Source organism: Dermacentor andersoni, chromosome 10 (assembly GCF_023375885.2).
Source record: "Dermacentor andersoni chromosome 10, qqDerAnde1_hic_scaffold, whole genome shotgun sequence".
Taxonomy (NCBI): Eukaryota; Metazoa; Arthropoda; class Arachnida; order Ixodida; family Ixodidae; genus Dermacentor; species Dermacentor andersoni.
In genome coordinates, this window is record NC_092823.1 from 130,665,842 (window position 1) to 130,691,386 (window position 25,545).

Here is a 25,545-nt window from a genome sequence, read left to right on the forward strand (position 1 = left end):
GAAAAAAGAGCATGAAAGAGACCTAGGTGGAAAAGGAGCTCGTGCTGACAAATTTCAACTGGAAGAAAGCCGAAGAAAAATTTCCTAAGCGCACAGCCGCAGGGCTAGAAGAGGTTCCCGTTAGGCTGATTAATGAACTAGGACCAACAAGTAAGGAAGTTCTGGTGAAAGCAGTGAATAAAACTTTAAAAGATAGACGAATATTAGACAGTTGGCGACAAAGTAGAATGAATTTAATTTATAAAGGTAAGGCGGAGAAAGAATTCACTCCTATAGACCATTGACCATTACATCGGTAATATAGGGGCTAGCAATGCAGGCAACCAAATTAAAGGTGCAGCATGGGCAGAGAATATTGTCCTTTTGGGAGAACTTCAGAGTGGCTTTAGAATAGGTAGGCGTTTAGATGATAACTTATTTGTTATTACTCAGTGTACTAAAATATCAAAAGTAGAAAGCAGACTGTTATATGTGGAGTTTTTAGACATTACAGGAGCCTATGACAACGTAGACCGCAACATTTTCTGGGATATTCTGGAAGGGGAAAGCTTAGGTGGCGATTTTCTACAGCTTTTGAGAGATATTTACCTAGAAAATACCGTTTGCGTTAAATGGGAAGCGACGAGGAGCGAGGAGAAAGTTCATATCAACAAGGGACTGAGGCAGGGGTGCCCTTTATCCCCGCTGCTGTTTATGATGCACATGGTGATGATGGAGAGGGCGCTAGAAGGAAGTAATATCGGCTTTAATCCCTCATACAAAAGGGCGGGTACAGTAGTAGAGGAGCAGCTTCCAGGTTTATTTTATGCGGACAATATTGTGTTGCTAGCTAACAAGCAAAGTGATTTGCAACGTCTGTGGACATCTGTGGACAGGAAGGCAACAATTTAGGTTTGAAATTTAGTATTAGAAAATCAGGTTTTATGGTGTTCAATGAAAACAGTGAACAGACAGTGGCGATACAGGGCCAAGAAATACCTCGGGTAACAGAATATAAATACCTTGGTATATAGATAAAGGAAGGAAATAGATATATGGAAACACAGGAAAGAACAATAACAGTGAAGGGGAAGAGAAATGCAGCCATAATGAGCGCTATGGGGATACAGTAGGTAAGAGGTGCTCCGAGGTATGTGGAAAGGTGTAATGGTTCCAGGACTTACTTTTGGAAATGCGGTTGTTTGCTTTAAATCAGGCGTACAATCAGGACTCGACGGGAACCAAAGGTCAGTGGGACGCTTCGCATTGGGCGCTCACGGGAAGACTACAAATGGAGCTGTGCAGGATAATATGGGCTGGACAAGTTTTGAAGTGAGGGAAGGTCGCAGTAAAATTGAGTATGGAGAACTACTGAGGAATATGGAAGAAAGTGAATGGGCTGGGAGAATGTTGAGGTATCTGTACAGGAAAAAAATTGATTCACAGGGGAGGAAAAGATCTAGGAAGCATACCAGCAAGTATGCGGCCTGTAGGGTGGGCAACACAGTAACAAAGAACGTCAAGCGGAAAGTCAGAGAGGCTGAAAGAATCTCATGGGTGGCGGCAGTGGGAAAAAAAACCTGCCATGAGTAACTACTTAAGAGGAAAAAACGAAATGAGGAAAGAAACAATTTATGATAACTCAAAGAAAAGCTCCTTACTTTTCGAAGCGAGATCGGGATGCCTTAGGACACGCACCTATAAAGCGAGATATAAGATGGAAGAAGAAGCATGTGCTTGCTGTGGTAAAGCTGGGATAACTATGGAACATGTTGTATTAGAATGTGAAGACGTCTACCCAGCGGTCGATTGAGGCACCACTTGCCTCCTTGAAGCCCATGGTTTCAGCGAGAGTAGTGGAAAAGTAAACATGTCCGCAATAGGGATTAGTAAGAGGCGATTGGATGATTGGTGGAAGAAAAGCAAGGAAACGACAAAAAAACGGAGACGTACAAAATCACTGTTCGCAATAGGGAATCAGAAAATATGGTTGCGGGAGTTCATAGTGTTTTTCTTTCTTTTTTGATTGTTTAACCTAGGTAGGACATCAGGCAGTATAATAGCAAGAGCTTGGTGGCGCAAACCACCGACCCGTTCCAAAGGGGACGCTCATAACATCCATCCATCGATACGTTGTCACTATGTATAGTCGTCTGCGCATTATACTATGAATGTGGAGAGATGGACGTCCACCTGGAACAGCATGTAAACAAAAAATTCTGTGGGAAGCTTGGCAAGACAGCCACACTGACGTATGAACTCCTTCGTGACGCTTACGGCAAGGAGACATTATCGCGGGCGCGAGTTTTCGAGTGGCACAAGAGGTTCGTTTCGAGGAGAACGTCGGTGGAAGACGACACAAGGCAGGGGCGCCCTGCAACCTCACGGAATGAAAACAACGTGGCTCGGATCAGGGAGATGGTACAGCAAGGCCGCGCCATTACAGTCCGCATGCGATCAGATGCTCTCGTGATTAGTAAGACAACATGCTACCAAATTTTGCGTGAGGACTTGCGGAAACGAAAGCTGAATGCCAGGCTTATGCCGCACTCCCTCACACAGAACCAGATGGACACGCGGGCATCAGTGAGCGCTGATTTGCTCTCCGAGGCAGAAAAGGATGCTGCATTTGTCGACAGCATCATTGCTGAAGACGAAACATGGTGTTTTCAAAACGATCCTCAAACAGAGGCAGAGCGCCGAGTGGCGGTCCACAAGTTCTCTGGCGTCGAGAAAGGTGCGGCGACAGAAGACCAAAACAAAGACGATGCTGATAGTTTTTTTCGATGCCAGAGGTGTCATACACTACGAGTTCGTCCCACACGGGCAGATGGTGAATCGGGTGTTTTATATCCGCGTGCTCCAACACATGCGTGATGCACTGCGACGCCGTCGCCCTGACTTATGGGCATCTGGACAATGGAGCCTTCTCCACGATCACGCAAGGCCGCACACTGCTCTGAGCGTGACAAAATTTCTCGCCGAGCACAGCATTACTGTACTTCCCCATCCGCCATACTCGCCTGACCTCTCCCCGTGCAATTTTTTTTTCATGTTTCTTCGTGTAAAGCGAGCCCTAAAAGGTCGCTGGATGGGGAGCGTGGAGGCCATTCAAGACGCCACGACAAAGGAGCTGACAGACCTGCCAAAAGAAGCGTTTTCCAACTGTTTCCAAGACCTCAAGAAGCTTTGGAAGTTGTGTATAGGCTGCAAGGAAGACTATTTCGAAGGGGTTCTGCACAAGTGTTTTCAATGTTAAACGCATTTTTTTAATGGACGCAGTCTCGGAAGTTTGTGGAAGAAGGTTGTATTCTTATAGTTAGTGCTTGTCCAGTGTCGGCCCTGTCTTTTTCTTGCGTCATTGTGTATTATTTCTTAGCAGTGCGCCGCAATGATTCAATACGTCTACGAACTCCATTTTCGTTGCCTTTAGAAAATTACGGATCTGGTGGGGATAGAATCCACGCTACTTCACATTAGCAGCTGAGGCTTCAGGACACAGGGCACAGCCACGTATTTTTCACAGGGTGAATCCCGCAGTGCAAAAACATTGACTCTTAGAACCTGCCAAATTCAGCAGCTTTTATTATTTGCCCTACGAGTCTGGTTTATTATTTTTTTTTAAGTCCTACCACCCCATCAATTGTGACTGATATTATTTTGCCCCACTACAAAGCGTTACGCGGACACAGTTTTTTCCGATTCTTTAAAGATGCCCTCCAGGGCCCCTTGTTGCTGCACCACGCACAGACTGCAGACAGAAGCTTGAGCTATTTACAGGCGGTAGTTTTGCGGGCGAACAGCTGGATACAGCTTCCTGGGCCGCCTAGGCGAGCTTACGCGCGTTTTCTGCCGTGGTGGCCATAGGACCGGCCACACCTCACACGGTCGTCGCACGAGGTTACTTATTCGTCGGCGCTGCCTATAGGGTGAGGGGGTATCGTGGCGTAATCTCGTAATTGCAGTGAAGCCGCCTCCCTGAAAGAAGCGCAGTAGCGCAAGGTTTCGTGGAGAAGGCCCGTTCGCAGGCGGGTCAGCGTGCCTCCGCATGCCGAGTCCGGCCCGCAGGCCGTAGTTTGGAGACCCCCTGCTCTTGACTATCACGAACAACGTTAGCAAGCCCATATCTCACAACAGTGATAAACGAACAAGCACATTTATTGTCTGTGACGCCGGATGAGTCCGCGCCAGACCCTTCTGCTCGTAGGCGCCCTACTCGGAGTCGTAATCCGGGGCGGATAACCTGCAGGAATGGTAGGCTCTGCGGAGCTGCAGTCGCAACGACATTCAGTGGTGCCGTCAGCAGTGGGCGTTGTCTTTTCTGGTGCTGTGCTCTCGGTGACTGGCGCCTGCGGCACATTGGGCGCGCTGCCCCCGCACACGCCTCTGACGCACACCTGAAGGAAAGAAATCGACATTTGGCCCAAGTTTGATGCCACTGGTGCAGATCGAAATCAACCATGTCATCCAATCAGTCTAATTGACGTAAGAAGCATTACATCATACTTCGTTGATACGCGCGCCTATCAACAAAGTATCAAAACGAGTTAGTTATGGCGTTCGCGCGAATGCCAAGACTAACTGAAGAGAAATGAAATCTGGCTTATATATATATATATATATATATATATATATATATATATATATTGAGGGGGATTAGGTCATGCAAAAATGGAAATAACTCGGTTGTTTCAGATAGCATAATTTTATTCTTTCAGCTAGATGACTCGAAGCTGTGGACATAACTCTCACAAGATACCGATATTCATAATCGACTAATGAAAAAAGAACTAACTAATTAACTTGATAAATAATTACTTTACGGCGCCTATTGCAAATTGCTAATTGTAGCCGGTGAGTTTCCTATGCACATCCAATTGTGACGATGTACTTGTGTGAGGATCACATCAGTTTCAAGCAGGGGCGGCGCCAGGATTTTTTCATTTGGGCTGGGGGTGGGTGGGGGGCTTGCCCACAACAAGGGAATTCATTCGGGGGGGGGGGGGGGGGGGGCAGGGAGGCGGGGAACTTATGCGTTGTGTTCTGACTATTTTTAACTGAGCTGAAGGCCTTCTAAACGCATCAGTGTGAATAAACTATTCCACCATCGCAGTAAGATATAAATTAAAATTTCGCATATTTACACAGCAGTGCTTCTGCTATGAAAATGGCAATTTATATAACGCATGGTAACGCACATACATAAAAGAACATGTATACTGGAGGTATGTCCACCGCTCAGCAAAAAAGCCTCTTGCCTTTTTCTTCGGCTCACTCAAGGTTAGTGAAAATGGGAATCGCAAAAGCCGCCTTCCGTAATGCACTGGAAAGATCGCGCATACACGAGATTGAAATGGCCTTTGAAGGCCAGGCATACAGCGGCTTTTGCGGACTGGTTTTTCGAGCGTCGTCCTGGTACAGTTAGCGGAAGACATGTTAGTTAAAATGCATCAAGAAAAGAAGACGCGCAAAACCGAGATAAATACTTCGAAAATGGCTGTCACTCCCCATGTGCACGAGGTGTCATAGATTGAAGAAGGCCACGGGAAGGGTGGGTGTCTTGGTAGATTTTTCGGCGCCAGGAAAGCTGAACGGCTTATGCAGAAGGGTCAACCAAGACAACCCCCACAAAAAAAAGTTGCCACAAGAAGCATCAGGAGTCCCTTACCAGCTGCATCACAGGAGTCGTTTATGAAATACTCTTGAAGTGCGGGCGCTCTACGTAGGACAAATGAGACGCTGCCTCAAGGATCGCCTCCGGGAGCACGTCAACAACATAAAACAAAAATACAGCAGCAAACTTGCTCTGCATTGCAGGTCGTGGAAATGCATCCTCTATTTTTGAAAAGTCACTGTCATCCAAAAGCACGCTAACCAGCACACACGTGAAATTACCGAAGCATTTGCCATCACCCAACGTGGTCCTTCACGCATCAGTTAACCATTCATCCAGTTACTAGACAAGGAAATCGCTTATCTGCAATGTTAACCGATCTCCGCCCACCTGCAATCGCAAGTCATTCTTTTCATGTTTTCACGCCATTTATTTTTTACTATTACTTCTCTGCCTATATATTCTGCCCTCGCGCAATAAACATACTTGTTGGAACTAAGCGCCTGTGTCGTGTGCCTCTTTTCTGTGTCCCGTTATTCGTGCTGTTTGCTGAAAGAATGTCTTCGTACGAACAAGCCCATCAAGTCACTACAATCTTAAACAAAATTACACCCTTTAGGTCTATCTTGCCACACAACAATCGTCATCTGTCTTATCTGCATTTCCTTTCTTTAACGCTGCGAGCCCGGTACTTCCAAGTTACGAACGGCATGCGCGTTATCAACATGACAGATCATCCTTTACAGGAAAGTAGCCAGCGCAGCGTTTTCAAAAAAAGGAAATGCAAGCAAGACAGATGACGATTATTGTTGTGTGGCAAATATACACCCCAAAGGGTGTAAATTTGTTTAAGAGTGTATTATGAACTTTTTCTTTTTAACCTATGTAGGGCATTAGGCAGTATAATAGCAAGAGCTTGGTGACGCAACCCACCGCCCCTTTCCAAAGGGGACGCTCATAACATCCGCGATTGTCTGCTCATCAATTTCTGGCTATGGCCAGAGATATGGCAGACAACGCCGATGAACATGAACGGAACTACGCAACCAGAGAAAGCGTTGACTGCGTTATAAAGAACGTGCAACACTGGATGGCATCTAAACTACCGTTCAAACAAGTGGTGTCCTGGATGAAGGACAATATCACGAGTGTCCTGCATGAATAGTCGAAACGGACATAAATCATGACGGACATTTTTATATTCCGCGCACCAGTATATATATTTATTTATACATACTGCAGCCCCTTTATGGGGCTATTGCAGGAGTGGGTTAGACAAAAAGAAGTCATTGAAAGAAAACAAGTAAACAAGTACATGCGTCGGTTCATCCATCGCACCCTTGCTTAGTGATATATTTTTATCTATATTTTTATCTCCCATGTGTAGGGTAGCAAACCGGTTAGGCTAAACTGGTTAACCTCCCTGCCTTCCTTCTCCACTTTTTCCTTCCTTTATCTAGCATTGACAAACGCATTTGCGATGGTTTGTTGGCTTCCCAGTTACGCGCATTTATCGCTACGTGGACGACTACCTGGTTCTTCTAAAGCAGCTACCTGGTTATTGCTTTGACAAAGAAGTGAGAAAGTATTCTGAGGATTTTTAGTATGCACGGTGGAAGACTAAAGTTCGCCTTTGAACTGCCGAATAAAAGTAACATTCAATTCTTAGATATTGATCCCTCTTTTGCTTCAAATCACCTTGCTTGCTCGGCATATCAACCTAGGTCTAAGAAAGACATCCTTCCGTATGACAGGGCTCATTCAAAACTCGTGAAAAGGGGAATAGCCATCTCCTGTATTCAAGCTGCAATGAACAAATCCTGTGAAAACCAAATGAAAAACAGCCTCCTACTGCAGACAGAACGCCCAAAAACAATCGGGCACCGATATTCCGTCATCACAGCCGTGTGTGAAACACTCCTGCAAAAAGTAAAGCGCTCTGGAAGAAAAACCGAAAAGCGGGAAAAAGAAGAAAGACATTTTCATGTCATACCATATGTTTACAAGGCATCCCATAATCTAAAGAAAGTGGCTTAAAGCACAAAATCAACTTATTCTTTTCCGCTCCTTGTAAACTCTCGAAATTATGCAATGCTATGAAAAATTGGAAACGCGAGGAATACACCACGAATCACGAAAATAAATTCCCGAAGTGTACCTATGACGTCGTTTACGAGGTACCTTTATATTGCGTTAAAGTGTACATCGGGCAAAGCGGGCAATGTTTTAAGACCATAGCCAGGCAGCATAAAAACAATGCAAAAAGCAGGTACGTCAGCCATTTAACAGCGCATTGCTACAAATGTTCATGTAATTCAATGCTCCATGGCACTAGGTTTGTAAAGCACGCAAACAGCAAAAAAGAAAGACAAATTGTATAGAGAGAGATAGAGAGAGAGAGAGAGAAGAATATAAGGAAAGCAGGGATGTTAACCAGTCAAGAGTCTGGTTGGCTACCGTACGCTAGGGGAAGGGAGAAGGGGAAGAGAGAAGGGACAGAGAAGGTATAGATGAAGTCGAGAGTATGACAGAAGCCCGTCTGGTCGGGATGATGCATACTTAAAAGGAAGAAGTCCGGACACTGACCAAAATGGTTTAAAATAGATATTGAGATTTCGGCTCCCCCACGGGAGCCTTGTTCACAATAAAATAGATTGTGAACAAGGCTCCCGTGGGGGAGCCGGAACGTAAGTATCCATTTTAAACCATTTGGTCGGTGTCCGGACCTCTTCCTTTTAAGTATGTAGAGAAGGTATAGAGAGGTGTACGGACAGTACTTGAGTTAAAGCCGCTCGCGCAAACCAGACGTTCTGAAGAAGCACAAAAGTGACTTCACTGTCTTCTGAACTGATGATCGGTGGGGACGGTGCTCTAGTACTTTCTGCTCGCTCAGAGGACGATCATCTAATTTCCTCAATGTGTTGGACAAAGATTGTCTTTGTACTTGAAATTGAGGACAATGGCACAATAAGGGATCAATGTTCTCTTCGCATTCGCAAACATCACATGCGGGACTATTAGCCATTCCAATTAGTACTGAGTAGGCATTCGTGAAGGCCACTCCAAGCCACAACCGACACAGAAGAGACGCTTCGCGTCGGTGCAGTCCGGCCGGGGGTCTGAGTTGCAGTGAAGCGTTTAGTCTGTGCTGTCTTGTGCGCCTTGTGTGTGCGGTATTCCACTCTGGTAAGGAGGTCTTGCGAGCTAGATTGCGAAGTTGTCTCGCGGCGTCGGTCCTTGAGAGAGGAATGTGGACGCAGCGGTCTTCTTGGTTTGACATCCGAGCTGCCTTATCACCGTTATCATTTCTGATGACACCGCAATGACCAGCTATCCATTGAAAAGAGCGATCATGGCCCTTTTCTCTCAAGTGACGGACAAGTTCGTCGATTTCGCACGTGAGCTGATCGTGAGTTCCATGTCGGAGAAACGACTGGCAAGGCCGGCCTTGAATCGCAGAAGACTGCCCATTTACGAGGACTTTCAGCATTTATCACATGAAGCGCGTCGCTCAGAGTCGCGAGCTTTGTAGCTGTAGGCGTATTGATATGGGAAGTCTTGAACCGCTCGGTTATTCTCATTGTTGGTTTAACTACAGCGCCACCAGAACTGGTTGATGTAGTTGATCCATCAGTATAGACGTGTGTGCAGTCGCTGTACTTCTCGTACAAGAGAAGTAAAGTTAGTTGCTTGAGTGCTGATGACACTTACGTTACCAAAACAGGAGATAAATGCATTAAAGCAGCATCACTCGGCCTGACAAAACATGAAATAAACTTTTTAGATAATCACCTATGCTTGTAGGCAGTACGCATGCGTCTGAACCTTTTGGTTATTGGGGTTTTTTGACACGTTATAAAAGCTGTATGATTTTTCAATAAATTTTCCAGTTGGCAGTACAGCGCTCGTCCTGTTGCGTGTGTTTTCGATTGTTGTCTTCGTCTTCTTCGCGCTGCTTCAAATTTTACTCAAGATGAGCCAACTCGCCCAAGTCAAGTTGTTGCTGCTACATAAATATGAAACTTGGGCCCAGTCTGTGCCCAAGTTTCAGGTCGTGGAAATAATGGGGATCGGCCTAATAATCTTACACTGCTGTTCTCACCAAATGTGATAGAAAAGAGGCAATATCAGTTCGTGAAAACACGATTCGTATGAGAATGCCGTTGGGGTGTGCCGTTTTCGCTTCAGCATCGGCCTGTTGATTGCCTGCTATTTCACAATGGCTTGTAATGAACGTTGCAGCGTGACTGTAGGTCTTTTGTAATATCGTCACTGTGCACGATCATCACGTCAGTGACCAGTTGTTGATATGTATGTCGAACTCGGATTATATAATTGTAAAGTAGTTGCAGCTCCTGCTGAGAATCATGAAATATAGTACAACGCCTGTTGGCGTCTTCGCAAATAGGGCGGAGGGCTTCTCGTATATTCCGGTCAGTTCCGCTGCCGTGGAAGAGGAACAAGATATGTCGCTGGAGCCAACGTCTAGAGAAGGCGCCTTGTGCGAAGAGAAGCGCACGTGTCGAAGAAACGTTGACTTAGCGACATTCCTTGTTCAACCCCTGCTCATCACGGTCGCTTCACAAAGCGAGCTGAAATGCCTGTTCAAGCTTCTCGTGGAGTTTATCTTGGGCCAACCAGACCTCAACTTGCCGTCACACTATCAGCGACAAGCTTTCGTATAAACACATTTATATAGTCTTCGAATGGAGGGCGCAATCTCTTAGATGTTCGCGATGTACAACCATTCCAACGATTCGACGGATCAGGAAACTTACAAGAGGTTTGCAAGATTTAAAGCAATTTTTCTGATTCACAGTCTCTTACCTTGTCTGCTGTACAGGGCATGAAGTCCAGTGCATGTATGTATATGAATTTAATCGTCGTGTACACCATACAACGTCCGGGAGTGTAACTGCTGCAGTACCGACGAATTTCTGGATATTGACACTTGACCATGCATTCTTTCATACGGTCTGAATTCTTAGAGAAAAAAAGAAGAAAAGAAATTTAATTGCGACTTGCAGGAAGGGAAGGTTACAACTCGAATTTCTCTGTGATCATGAGCTCACCAGTACTAGAGACGTCTATCGGTCTGCGCTTATGTACTATCGAGCGCAGGCAAAGCTAGCAAAGCGCTTTGCCACTGGCTTTCGCGTTGTAGTTCGTATTGAGCGCGATAGCACCCGCATTTCAAAGTAAATGACTTCGACAAAAGAAAGCTTCACTCACCATGTCAGCGGTTACATTCTGTTTGTCCGGAAAGACGCTTCTGCAGAACGCGTTGGGTGCCACTTCCATGCCGGGGTACCTGCCTTGCTCCGTTTGCCCAGTGTTGCTCACTTTCCAACAAACCTGCCCTCGCAATCTGTAATGTATACCTCGTGTTTTGGCAACGACCGTCTCCGATTACACACGTGTATTTTTTTAATGTCAAATACCTTTTTAAAGGAAGCCTGTACAATTTACCCAAATTGCGTCACTACGACTGACTTATCTGCTAATGCGGGTATCTTACAACTAAAAGCAAATAAATATATTCACTAATTAAACAAAAACATCAATTAGCTCATTAATAACAAACCTTACGGCACGTGTTTACAATAGAAAGCTGAAAGGCATTGTTATAAAACTCTAGCCACGCATTTATGCAGTTCAAAATGACCATGTAGATCTAAATACCCGGTGTCAAATTATTCGTTCAATTTACCTGATTACGCACGCAGGACCCCTATTACATAGTCGGGTGCCGTAAAATAAAGCATCGCTAAATCACTACTTCCTAGCCTTTCCCCTCCCTCCCTCCCTCCCTCCCTTTATCTCTTTCTGTGTGTATAGCACCGATTTCTAGATACGCAAGCACAAAATCAGAAGAAAATTACGTTGTCATATTGAAGTTGCCGATGCTGCAATGCATAAGGATTTAAATTCTGGGGTTTTACTTGCCAAAGCTACAATTTGATTATGAGGCATGCCGTAATGGGAGACGCCGGAAATTTGGGCGCTGCATAGGGATACAGTATGGAAAACACTTGATGGAACATCAAGGTATTTCGTAGCCCACTTCTGTGGAATGGCTGCGAGAAAGAGTTAATGTTCCCAAGGAACTCACAATAGCCGGGCGTGCGTGATGAATCAATGCAGTCATCCTAATGTATGATCTGCGCTATTGCAATTAGCTGCTAGTGAACCACAATTTTGCTTTAAAGTTGGCTGGAAAGGCTGGAGCAATGTTTAAAATAATCTATATACAGCGCATGCAAAGAACGAAAGTGCCTCACACTACGAGGTTTTGAATTTGCTTCAGACTGCATTCCGAAAAACGATGATGTCTCGCTCCGCCGTCGACGTAGCTCATGATGTGGCCCTGACTCCAAGGACAGCCTAGTGATCCTGGGTCGCCTTGAATCCACGACTTGGGCTAGCTTTCGTCGTGAGCAGCGCCGAGCCTTGAAGACACATGTTGGGAAATCCGTTAGACTCCGCGGGTGAAAAAAAAGCACATGAATAAAGACGGAAGACTGGGTAGAAAATGTTGCTTCCTAATGTTTCTTGCTTTGTTATTTCCGCTGACACAACGTTTCGTTTTACGTTTCGGAGAGCGAGTTCTTCCAATAACTGCGTACATCGATGCGAACAGTTGCGTTCTCACATATGTGCTGTTATCGCCCTATCTGATCTCGTATAAGAATAATTTGCATGTGTTGATACTCGCTGTGTTCATCACCGGCGTAGGGCGCGACCAAATATTGTTCACAGCTGCGCTTTCGGTGGTGGTGATCGATGGGGCTTGTTTCTATCGGCATATCCTGTTTGAAAATGGGCGGCGACAAATGGTCACCTAGCTTGCCTGAGCTAATCAGGTTTTACTACACATAGTGGGCCCTAGCATTCTGCCTATCTTTCCTTTATCTCCTTCTTCATTAAAACATTATACTATATTGTACAGTTTCCAATGCCTGCTGCGACCACGACTTTATCTATCTCTTCGGATTTCCGGCTTTTTCTTCCCCACTACACTGAACACCTCTTGCTTATCTCGACCGTTGACCTGTTAAGATTCCCATCCGTACAGGGTCCCAGGCCTTCCGGAAGGTGGACATTCCCTACGACTCTGGTTAAGCGAATATATGTGCATTCTATTAAAATGTGCTGAGTCATCTCCGGACTTTCTTTTGCCGAGTTTCTTGCCCATAGTCGCAAACAGTAAGCTTTTGAGCCCGACCGGCTCCTTTCTTTACTTATTTCTTTTATTTCGCTTGAGTTGGCACATTTTAAAGGATTGGTGTATTGGTTGGCATATATTATATTGCTCTACCTTTCACATTGTTGCTTTTTTTCATACTGCACCACCTTTAGGATCGGACCACATATTTATACCACTATATTTGGGATCAGCCCCCCAAAAAACGCCAGGAACCCAGATACGCGATATCGAAAAGGGGGCGGGGGGGGGGGTTAACTCCCTAAGAAAGGCGTTGTCTTAAAGAAACGATCACTTTACATGTGCTCGGCGCCCACCACAACATTGCATGCGACTGGGAGTTAAATTTAATACGCTGAAATACATTGTGGAGACACAAAACGCAGAAAAACAACTTCAAACATCACCGGAAGCTGAGCGCACCTTTGGTGCTTTATTCCCTCTGCAGTAAAGTCCCCGACTGCAACGACAGTGGGGTGCTGCAGCATGGGGGCCCACCGAGGGCTCAGCAGTGAACACTACTCTGGTCGCAACTTCAGGCGGAGTGTCAACACTTAAATTATTTTTCCTAGGGCGTGCTGCTGGGCTAGTTGTTTCGTATTTGCAGGTTTAAGACGCGCACACCCTAGACAGAACAAGCAAGTAGACAGAAGACAAACGCTCACTCGCAAATGAAGTTTATCGGAGCATACAGCATGCATATATCATATACAGGTCGTGTTAAAACTATAATATATACAGCTTAACACAAGGTAATGTACAGAACGTACACAAAAACAACATAAGAGAAGAGGACGGCAGTGACTAACTGTTTAATAATTGATAGGCCACCCACCGATATCTGCACTATATGATGCGCATGCGCACCAAATAGTGCACATATCACACATTATCGCATCACAGGGGAAGAAAACGCGACGTAAAGTTCGCGCGTCAATGACGTGTCGGTGCGCATGCGCACCAAATAGAGCACATGTTGATGGGTGGCTTGTAAATAAACAGTTGCGCTAAACTACGCTATTTATAATGTAAGACCAACTATAGCTCCACAGACAGTCCTCCTCCTGTAGTATGCCGTATGCTTTGAATCAACGTAATAGTTGCGAGTTATAGCGGTTTCCTTGTGCTTACTTCCTTGCCCTGTCTAAGGTGCGCGCTTGCTAAACCTGCGGGTATTTTTCCTACATCTGACTTCTCCAGCTCATTCACGAACATTCGCTGTGCTTCGCGGGGCCCACCGAGAAACTTCTACACCATATATAAACTGCCGGCATACTGAGAACCGCCTAGGTTCTCCTTCGTTGGCAGCTACTGTTCTTCTCGCGATCTTCGCCTTAGTGTTAGTCACTTTTCAGCACACGTTCACCCAATAAACTTACTTACTTCATTCATTTAATTGCTTCGTCGTCATCTAGTTCCTGCACCACGTGACGACAAAACAATATATGTGCAGCTAGCTCGGTGGCGGCAAACGCACGCACGCAGGCATACACAGCCGCGGTGGATGAATGCACTATATATGACGTTCTGCTCCTGCAACATATACACGAGGTCACAGGTTTGAATGCCGGCCACAGCGGCCGAGTTTCGATATGGGTGAAATGCAATATACTTCTCGAGTACTCATGTTTAGGTGCAAGTCAAACAACCCCATGGTGGTCAGAATTAAACCGGAGCCCTCCAGCATGGCGTCTCTTATGCCACAGTGTTGCTTTGGGTCGCTAAACACTGTCAAACGAGTAGCAATAGTAATACAAAAAAATGAAATACACACACCGGCAGTGCTGATTGCCACTCGCGAGAGCGCTGTAGTTTCGTGTATAGTTCTTTTCTGACTTTGCACCGTTGGTGCAGCTCAGCTCACGCAGCTTTTCCTTAAATATATTTGGCTCGGTAAATTCAGTCGCACGCTTTGCGTGCTCAAACGCCAGTCGACTCGAAGTTCGAACACGCGTACTATAATATGAAGGAGCCAGGGGCGCTTTGTAATTCTTAAAGCGAATTGGGTATTAGCTTAGTATAGCGTACAAACAGGAAGATAGGTTCGAGATCTTTTTTTCCCGAAAATAAAACAGCTAAAGTCGCCCCTCGTCCATGTAGTGGTCTTTAGCATATTCTGAGTCGTTGTCTGGTCAAGTCCAGGTCAGGGGTCCACTTATATTCCTGGCTGACCTATATTCCGGTTTACACGGTATGTGTGAAATAGGCCGAGTGAAATAGTCTCGAAGTGCATGTTGCTGCCTCTTACACGTGGGCCGCCTCATGCGTCATCGTATGCATTCCGGTGTAGAGACCAGCGCTGTCTTCACCAAGGGCTACGAAGAAGTGGGTGCACAAGCCACCTACGAAGCCGATGCCTGCGAGAAAAACAAAACAAAAGACAAGTTGGTTTGAAGGCGATTTAGCTTTCGACTGATTTCAGAGCTTTGCATTGCGCTCCTGATGGCGAATGTACTCGCCCAAGTAAACGTTCAAGTTGTTTAGTTAGCATAGGACTACAAAAATTACATAATGAAAATTACAAAAAGAGGGTGGTCTGGCAAAAGTCAGTTAAAACTAACTGCTCCCAAGGATGGCGGTTTGAGGGAATTTGTATTCCATAACGTTTCATTGGAATAGCGCAACTCAGAATGACCGAAGGAAACAAGACAAACAAGATAAAACAGGAGACAGAGCGCCGCTGCCCCAGTTCAGGACCGGAGAAGTCACTGAAGTGTGTATTTCTTTCTATGCTTCTTACATGCTCTAGATTAATCATCGCTGCTAAGACTTGTTCGCCCATTCGACCATGACTTGTGAAGCGCCTCGCCATGTGTCGGACAAAAAAAAAAGTGTATTACAGCATAGCCCACCAAGAGAAAGCGAAGCTCAGACATTCGGGGACCTTTGTACTTCACGTGACCCCTGCGCTTCAACCTTGAGCTCTAGAGTTGGCATGCTAAGGCATCTTCATTACGTTATCGGTGCACTTGATGTCATCATTCTGCTCCGTCGTCATGAGTAGGCATGTTCATTTTCCCAGTAAGTTGTGTTATTTTACAGTGAATCACTTTCGCTGGCTCTTTGGCCCGTTCTCCTGGTCGGTGGTTGGAACAAAAATGAACGAGCCATCGTTGTCTCAGCCGTCATATCTCTTTGAGATGCCACCAGATGTCCACCTATACTACCGCAAGAGATGTGCTCGTTAACAGCTCGTTAATCCAGAATCACGCAGTGAAACAATAAACGCTGCTCAAATAACCCCAACGCAACAAATATATGTCGTCAAGCGGTCAAGCGCACCTTCCGTTATTAGAGCAAATAGATTTCTTGAAGAGTTCGGCTATTTACTGCCATAGCACAAGGTTTTGTGGAGACTTATAGTCGAAGGCGCAGCGGATAATTTGCAGCAAGAAATGGCGTTTTCGGATGGGCCACCGCTTGCCGCGGGCCAGTCGGGAGGCTACCGCGGGCCGTAGTTCAGAGACCTTTGTTGATTGCATTTTACCGCCTGCGTGACCGACTGTTAATTATCTTCGGCGTGCCATTCTAAAGGAACATTTTCTGCATATCAGTGCTGTTATTGGGCTGTTATTTGGCAAATAAATTCATCGTTAGCCCCCATGTGGATGCAGTTTGATGAAAGTGAAAAATTGGCATTCACCCAAGAGTACAGCAGGAAATAGCAAGAGAAACCCGAACGAGTTTTAGTTCAGAAGAAAAGCTTCGCATTTGAATCGAGTACGAAATTTTAAACGCGTAACAATTAGTATGCTTACCCAACGAAAAAAACTGTCCGTCTGTCCGTTCCGTGAGGCCATCGCTTTTAAGATAGCGGCGAGAACACAGCGCTCAGGGAGCTCTCAGCACACACCGCACTCAGCCCCTTTCAAAGATCGCTTTCAAGATAAGGGCCCGCGCGTCTCTCTTCAACACTATATAAGCAGCGAGAACACAGCGCGCGAAGCTATCAGCAGTCAGCACTCTGTCGGCATCGCAGATAGCTTTGAAGATATGGTCTGCGCGGCCGTGCCATATGCAGCCGCCGGAGTACATTTGGTCCCGGTTCATAATGGTTCGACGTGGAAGGATAAGGCGCTAAAAAGGGATAACAGCTTTTAATAATCGGAACGTCATCAGCGCACCTGGCGCCGCCACCTGCAGCACTTTGCTTGTGCCATCAATGCACTTTGCTCCGCCGTCTGCACAAGTTCGGGTCACCGTGGCGATGCCGTGTTTACTGGCCGGATCAAGTTTGATAACATTGATAATAATGCCAGGCTGCGTGGAGATGAGCAAGTGGCACAATGCTTATGCATACGTAGACAACTGCCAGGAGAGTTTCTGCGTGAATTCTTTTTTTTCAAGATGGGCTCAGTGGCCTAAGCCGCGGTGCTAATCAGTGGTGAGGATATTAAGTAAATAAAAATAAATAAATAAAATACATGAAACACGCTAACAGCCAGCCGGTCAAGCCAGCCTCACGCGCGAACTGCAGTGTAGATAGTTCATAATTCACGGGGCGTCGGCTAGGGGAAAATTCGCCCTGGTTCTGGGATCGAATCCAGGACCATCTCCTTTCCGTGGTGGTCTACCACCTGAGCTAATTTCACGAGGCTAGCAAATCCGGGGTAAATGCCAAATTTTCATTTTATATTGTTAATCGTAATTGTTAGTTTGACTTGTTCTTACCTATAGTCTATATATATACATCAGTGTAGTATATATACTACACTGATGGATAACAGTAAAACGTGTTTCCTTTTTTTATCTATAGCGAGCCATTCGTCGGGTGTTTTATGTTATACAGTGACCTGCGTTCCTAATCCGACAATTAAAAATAAGATTTTACATTTCTCGCTGCTGTGTTTTAGCTCATAGTTGAGTCTGCAGTTCTTGCTGTGCATCGCCCGACAAAACCTTCAATGTCTTGCCTGGTTATGGCCCAGAATAACGAACATATCGACCAGAGAAACAAAAGTTTAAGACAAACCAATGACGTTTCGGCTCCCGTACTGTCACATGGTCATCCCCGGACCTGCGAGTTTTCGTCAGAACTATAGGTCACATCTTGCCCCGTTCGCCTGTACTTTAAGTTGCCGGCACCATACCGGTTCCCGCATTGGCAGTAACCCGCTTTTCTAGTGACGAAGTACACATGCGGCGGTGGCCCACCATAGCGGCTTAGTGATTATGGCGTTATGCTACAGAGCGCGAGTTCGATTTGCGGCAGTGTCGGCCGCATTTCGATGGAAGGGGGAATACAAAAAATGTTCGTGTATTTAGATTTAAGTGCACGTTTAGGAAGCCCAGGTGGTCGGAATTATTCCAGAGCTCTCTGCTATGGCGGCTCCATCATAACTTCCTGTACAGCTTAGGTGCACCTGAGGTGTATTTCTGGCTTAAACTTTGCGGGAAAAACGGTGTTCTTTAAATTCATTTTGCTGGTGTCCGGGTAGAGAGAAGTTATCGCTTCTCTGACACTGCATCGTGAATTGTGCCAGTCGCGGAATTTTAAAATCTGGATATTATACATGTTTTCATGTGACACCTTAAGATGCCGGAGAAACGCTTTTCTTTCTTCATTTGTGTTGTTCGAGGTATTGAGCTCACTGGGCCAAAGAAATATTACACTATAAATATATTACAATGCTTCATATACAACATAATATTGTTATTACACACGGCACAATACAACGCTATACCGTAATTTTTGGACGTCCCGGCCAATAAGCTGGGGTTTATTTATATACGCATATTCACGCTTAAAGATCTGCCACTACTTTTACATCACAGATGAATACTCTTACCTAACACGTTCATGCTCTTCGTGCCGTCGTTCTCTTCGGAGTATACGTCATAGCTGCGAAATGACGCCATACCAAAATTAGGCATCGATAAACAGCAAAGCTTCACTTGAGAAAAGCATTAGAAAAAAGAGAAAAATAAGTAGCGAACGTACCCAGTCATCAAGTACACCATATCCGGACCACCGTACTCGCTTTTTTTGCCAATTGCGTGCAGCCGAAATCCGTCAAGAGACGATGAACTTTCCATCAAATTGCCGGTACCGTTCTTATAAGTGCTGAACTGAATGGAAAATGTGAGACATAAGTTGGTTGCGAGTTGACAGAACACGTTAGCAATTATCCGGGAAAAAGAGCGAGAGAGAGGTTCTTTAATGAATAACAGAAAGTTTTGCCAGCGTGTGTACAACCGCTGCATGCTACTCTGTATAGGAGGGAAATAAAGAATTCCAGAGGAAAGTAGAAAAAAAGGAAGATAAAATTAAAATGAGCTAGTGAACCAGAAAATATATTTACGGGTGGAAATGATGAGAGAATACAGGCTCTTCTATAGCACAAAGTGAATATTCTTTAAGGTTTTCCGAAAAGGCCAATTTGTGACAGCTATAGGAGCAATAAATCACATGCCTGCTGCTGTATTTAAGGGCACAATATTGGACCTAGGAAGCGATGTAACGTTAGTAGAGTGGGACGTATCGTGTCCATTGGGAGCTCAAAATAAAATCTGTCATCGCGGTTCGCGGGGCATTCGAGTAATATGCGTTCAATTACCTTTACACTGTCACAGTTACGACAGTATAGATCAGTGGTACGTCCTATGCGCTATAAATAAGTATTTGTATGTGCTACGTGCAGAAGAAGGTGATGGTACAATGTCTCTGACTGTTGAGGAAGTAGTAGCGAAATTCTCGATCTGACTCCCGGGCACCGTGTTCCCGTGTCAACCAATCGCAGGAGGCTTATATATATATATATATAATTTTCCTCCGCGTCATTCAATCATCCGGACAAGAACATTAATTCAGTTCAATTTAATTTAGTTTATCTCAAGTTTCTTCAACAAGAGTGTCGGAGAGAAAAAAGTTGTCCCCCGGGCGGCTTGATGGGCTACTTAAGTTGTGACTGCGCCCTGTGTGACATAGAATGTATTCATGGGACGTTGACACTGTGTATGGCTATGTAACGCCTTCGCAGACTGTGTGACAACGCCCACAGAAACAGTTCTGTATTGTATGTGTGTTTTTTTCTTCTTCGGTGTCGAGGAGACTGTAGAACCCCTACTGTACTACTGCCCATCTTTTGAAAATGAAAGACATGACCTATGTACAGCTCTAAATAAGTCCGAAGACCGTTCGCTTTAAAAAAGATCTTGGGACCATGGCATCGCATATCGCAGCTACAAAAGGCCACAAAAGCGCTGCCGCGTTTTTTGAAAGCTGCCGAACTGAGTGACCGTCTGCGATCCGGGCTGAATGACCGTCAGTGATACAGAGCTGATAAACGTTACCTCGTGAGCGATATCCACAGTGGACTTTCTCTTTTCTTAATCTTTCCCTTCTCGTTTCCCTACCCCCAGTGCAGGGTATGCAAATGGGCTCAGTCCTAGTTAACCTCCCTACCTTTCGTTTATCATTTTCTCGGTCTCTCTTTTTGTTCTTCTTTCTCTCTCATATTTCGCACCACTTTCCCCTCCCCCGGTACAGGTTAGCCAACCGCAGATATCCTCTGGTTAACCTCCTTGTCTTTCCTTTACCTTTCTCTCTCTCTCTTTCTTGGCTTGTTACAGACGTCGGCGAAACGAAGCAGTTATATAGAACTCCTGTAACAACTATACACGTTTATACAGAATGGAGAAAATATAACAGAGCATATGCTTTAAGATTTATCACATTGCACTGTCGTTGTAACGCCGACAAAACACATCAAGTATAACACATCTGCCCTTACTTATACGTACATATATGTAAATAGAAACGTAATAATTATTTTAAAGAATATGCACACTACGAACATGTAAGTGCTAGGAATTGTGTAATTACCCGGTCTTTCTCGACTCCGACGAAGAGGAACTTCACCCTCGGATTGCTTGTGTCTGCATACCTCATGTTAACCTGCGGAATGGTGGGACGTATTTGAATGCAAACGTCCATTCTGAAGTTAAACTGCTAAACAGCGCTTGATGTATACAACAATGAAGTGATGATTCTGTGGATTCGCTAGAGTAAAACTTATGGCGTATCCATAATAATTAAAATATTTCAAGTATACCTAATGTTCTTTTTCATACACCACCGCTCAGTCACGGCCTTTGCAAAGCGCTTTCCTTTTTAGACGTGGAACTCGGTAGTAAACGGCTCTATTGACGCGTTATGGTGTCTTAGGTGGGTCATCTCGACTTATTGCGTACTTGAAGACGTTTGCCTCTAACAGCGGATCTGAGAAGCCTCATGCACTAAAGGAATGGGAAACTACGAGATGAGACCCTGCCAAGTGACGCAAAACATTGAGGCACGGGGGTGCACCTATTGCGCTACGCTTGCTTGCTTGCTCGGTCTCTTTAAAAGATAGAACAACTTTATTAACTTTATGTCGTGTGACGCTTCTATGACTGATATTGCTACGCCGAAATTTGCTACATGTATTTTTCTTTGGTTGAAACTTGCGGCGCCATCTTTTGAAGAGGAAGCTTCACGTCTAGCACACTCTATCCAAATACATTAAGTGACACGAAGATATGTTTAATTAGGCAACTATGAACTTGTTTCATTATATTTTTCTGTACATCTTGTACATTTTGCAGTTTGAAACCTTACAAATCAGTGAGGAAATATTATGTAGTTTTCGTAAACAGCATCATTATCAAACAGAAAGTACACATATGTATGTATGTATGTATGTATGTATGTATGTATGTATGTATGTATGTATGTATGTATGTATGTATGTATGAATGTATGTATGTATGTGTGTATGTATGCATGTATGTATGTATGTATGTATGTGTGTATGTATGTATGTATGTATGTATGTATGTATGTATGTATGTATGTATGTATGTATGTATGTATGTATGTATGTATGTATGTATGTATGTATGTATGAAGGGGTTCGACCACCCGCGGTACCCACGAAACGAAGAGGTCTGCGCATATACGCTGTCGAATAACATGACAGTTGTGTTTCTTTTAATAACGCTATCGAGTTCCTTTTTACAATTGTGTTACGTTTCGCCTACAACGCGCGGTAATGCCGGCGCGGATGCAACGGACGCCGGGGCTTTGTTCAAAGCGGCGGACATTTTGGCCCGTTCGACGCCGCCGCAACGCCTACCCGCCAAGCGTGTCCAGGCGTGTTTCAGTGCCACGTGTCTTCGTGTGTGCGTGTGTGTGTGTGTGCCCTCGCTTGTCAAAGCGCGGCAGCCGGGGAGCGGAGTTCCCCGAATGAGGAGCCTGGAGGTCTCGGCTCAACCGTTCGCGCCGTCGTGTGTGAGGGTTGGCGATGCGTCACTGCACTCGGTTCAGCAGGTCTCTCGGCTCAACCGTTCGCGCCGTCGTGGGCTCATGCTCCGCCGTCCCGTGACCTTCATCCCGTGACCTTCATCCCGTGACCTTCCCTTTTGGACCGCGACGCCGAGAGTATAAGAGCAGCTGCCCCCGGACGCCAGGAAAGAGGCTCCGATTTGTACTGTTGAGTTACGTGCTCTCCCGTCTCTCCACGTCGGTCGACCTGACCGGCCGCTCTTTTGCTATGTTAGAAAAAACAAGTTGTTCTGTTACCAGTCTTCTCTTGCTTTGCCGGGACCTTCGGATGCTTCCAGTGCCCCAGGCCGCCAGGCCAACGCTACCCTTGGGGCTTGCGACCCATTGGCAATAACGGGCGTCAGCACCGAGACCCCAACAACTCATGCCAGCGGTGCGATTACAACAATTGTAATACATGTGCTTGTTGTGAAAAGGCACAATTGCAAAACTTATTTTCGATTTCATTGAAATGTTTATAATTTACTGCCAATTTGTTAATATCATCCGGTGATCCGATTCCCTGAAGTCCTTAGCTGCGTTTCGTTTTCTTTGGCCCATTGCTTTATCTTAACGCCTACCGGTGACCTTCTCTACGCATTGCAGGCCCGGCCCAAATAAGATACGATGAACATCGTCTGTACTCTAATCAACACCGCTCTATCCCAGTGTCTATGTTGCAGCTAGCATATTTGTTCCATCACTCAACGCGCCGTCCCTAATTTCTTCTCTAATTTATTTATATTATGGTTGTTTATTAACAGCTACAGTATGGAAAGAGTGGTCAATGAAAAGCCTGCTATCCTAAAATTGTAGCTAAACATAATGTTCAGCTCCTGTAATTTAGCAGTGGTAGCATTGATTGTAGTTGATTTTTTAAAAGATAACAATAAGTCGGTGTCAATGACTAAAGAACGCCTACCTGTTTGTGGTCGAACCCATTTTATTCGTCCGGACATTTTCTTCTGGTGATCCGAAACCCTGTGGCACTTTGTGCAGATAAGTGCGCACATGCAAAGGTTCGGAGTGTTGATTTTCAAATTCGGACTCCTCTTTTCTTGTCGTGCTTCTACATATTATGTGTCCTTGGAATATTAATTCTCGAAGCTATACCCCTACACTCTAAAACAAAATTACACCATTTGGACTGTATTCTGCCACACTACAGTAAACGTCATATGTCTTGTCCGCATTTCCTTTCTTTAACGCTGCGAGCCCGGTACTTTCCAGTAACGAACGGCATGCGCGTTATCAGCATGACGTAGCATTACCGACAGGAAAGTAGCGGGCGCGGCGCTTTCAAGAAAGAAAACGCAAACAAGGCAGATTACGATTATTGTTGTGTGGCAGATATACACCCCAAAGGGTGTAGCTTTGTCTGAGAGTGTAAAACAAAATTACACCCTTCGGACTGTATCTTGCCACACAACAATAAACGTCATCTGTCTTGTCCGCATTTCCTTTCTTTAACGCTGCGAGCCCGGTACTTCTCAGTAACGAACGGCATGCGCGTTATCAGCATGACATAACATTCCCGACAGGAAAGTAGCGGGCGTGGTGTTGTCAAGAAAGGAAACGCAAGTAAGGCAGATGACGATTATTGTTGTGTGGCAGAGATACACCCCAAATGGTGGACCTTTGTCAAAGAGTGTATGCTTCACTGTCGTAGCACTGTCACTCAAGACTTTATTTTTTTCCTGATGCTGAGCTTTGGAGCAAGTGTTCTTTGATTGCGTGTTGACTTTCAAAGTTTCAAGTAGCAGTTGAACGAATAGGAATCGAACATTGTAATACACCGGTTTCTTTTTCCACGTGACATATTGAGGTGGTCACATTCAGAAATTTAACATCTAAGTCAACTTGCTAGAAAACTTATTGCGGCGCGGAAAATTGCAGATAGGTGCTGCGTAAGTAAAACAAGTTCCGAATGTTGACTGACTAGTACTCACAGAATTGATCGTCACGCAGAGGTAATGTATTAACTTGAGCGTAGTGGAGAAGTGTTTGTGATGTAGGCTATCGGAAACTACGAAAATTTCTATGGTAACTTCTGCGGGAACACGTTGAGTGCCGTAACTCCTCTCGTTCACGGTCCAAGCATCTGTAACAAAAATTGGGAAAAGAAAGTATGTAAGAATTTCATTAACAAACACTACAACAAAATTAGTAAACGCATGCTATGGACAGTTTAGTGGCAGGCAAATTGAGTAATATGAGACCCTAAACTCAGCACTCGCCAAGGGGTTTTGATTAGCCGGCGTAGCGTCTGTCGGTAAGAAAAAGCTTTAGTGTGTGCTTCCCCCACCTCTTCCGTTTCTGAGAGAGCGTATTGCTTGCAATTTGGCACTGGTACTGGTAATGTGCCACAGAGGCAGACCACATTTCCCTGAACAGCTCACAGAAGTTTCGCATGCTTAGAGTTCACCTGTGCGAAACAGTAATGAATAACCATGCGTGACATAGCATATTAGGTGCATACTTACTTAATTTGCTTTGTACCCAAACGTTTCGCGCATTTGAACGTCGTGCTTGTTCTGGTGTCGCGTATGTGTTGCGTCACGTGGCTACTAGGCTTGAAGAGGTTTTAAAGTCGAGCTGCACCACCGAGGATTGAGATGGTCTGCCGCTGAAACTTTGTCGCCAAAAGCTAGTTCTACCTTTCATTCCAAGTGAGTGCAACGCGCAGCGTCAGAACAACGGCGAATTCGTGTCCAGTAAAAGGAATGTCGGGGAAGGAGAGATGGACAGAGAAATAAATTTGCGTTGCTTTATTGGAGCAGCTAGTCTTCTGAAGAGTTGCGACTTGGGATCGTTCGTATGGAATTTTTCGTAACTGGACTATGAAACACCGCGAGAACGCCGAACACAATGAAAAGAAACAGACACAGCGCTGCGAGCGTGCCCACTTTACCTTGTAATGCCCAATGTACCTTATGTGTTGCGCTGTTTCGATTGGTCAACATTTATTTATTGGGTTATGTCAGCAATACTGCTAGCCTGGAAAAGTTGTGACCAGGTGCGGGGTAGGAGATGCACAAATACTTAATACAGACAATACGCATAACGTTGCTTGCGCATTATAAGATATATATATATATATCTGGTCGGTTACTGGTTTCGTGTACAAATACAGGATTTAGGTCACATTGGAAGATATACAGGGTAAAACATACGCATACAAGGCAACAAAGGAAATCTTTACATCTAGAACTAGAATTAAATTGTGGACAAGTGAGCCTTCAGGGCTGAAACGAAAGCAGCCGAAGATGAACGTTCCACAATATCGGCTGGAAGCATGTTCCATTCTCGCACCGTTCGTGGAAAGAATGAATTTTTAAAGATATCAGTTGGACAACAAAATTCTCGCAGTTTTTTTTTAAAGGTGAGAGCGTGTGGTTAGTGTGGTGACAGACTGCATAAAATCGTTTTTTTCTTATTACTATT

At 45.0% G+C, this 25,545-nt stretch overlaps 1 pseudogene; it reads right to left on the bottom strand.

Annotated features, from left to right (window-relative positions):
- Positions 1-4,119: 4,119 nt before the first annotated feature.
- LOC126545068 (venom metalloproteinase BumaMPs1-like) overlaps positions 4,120-25,545 on the bottom strand; it is a 30,089-nt pseudogene continuing 8,663 nt past the window's right edge.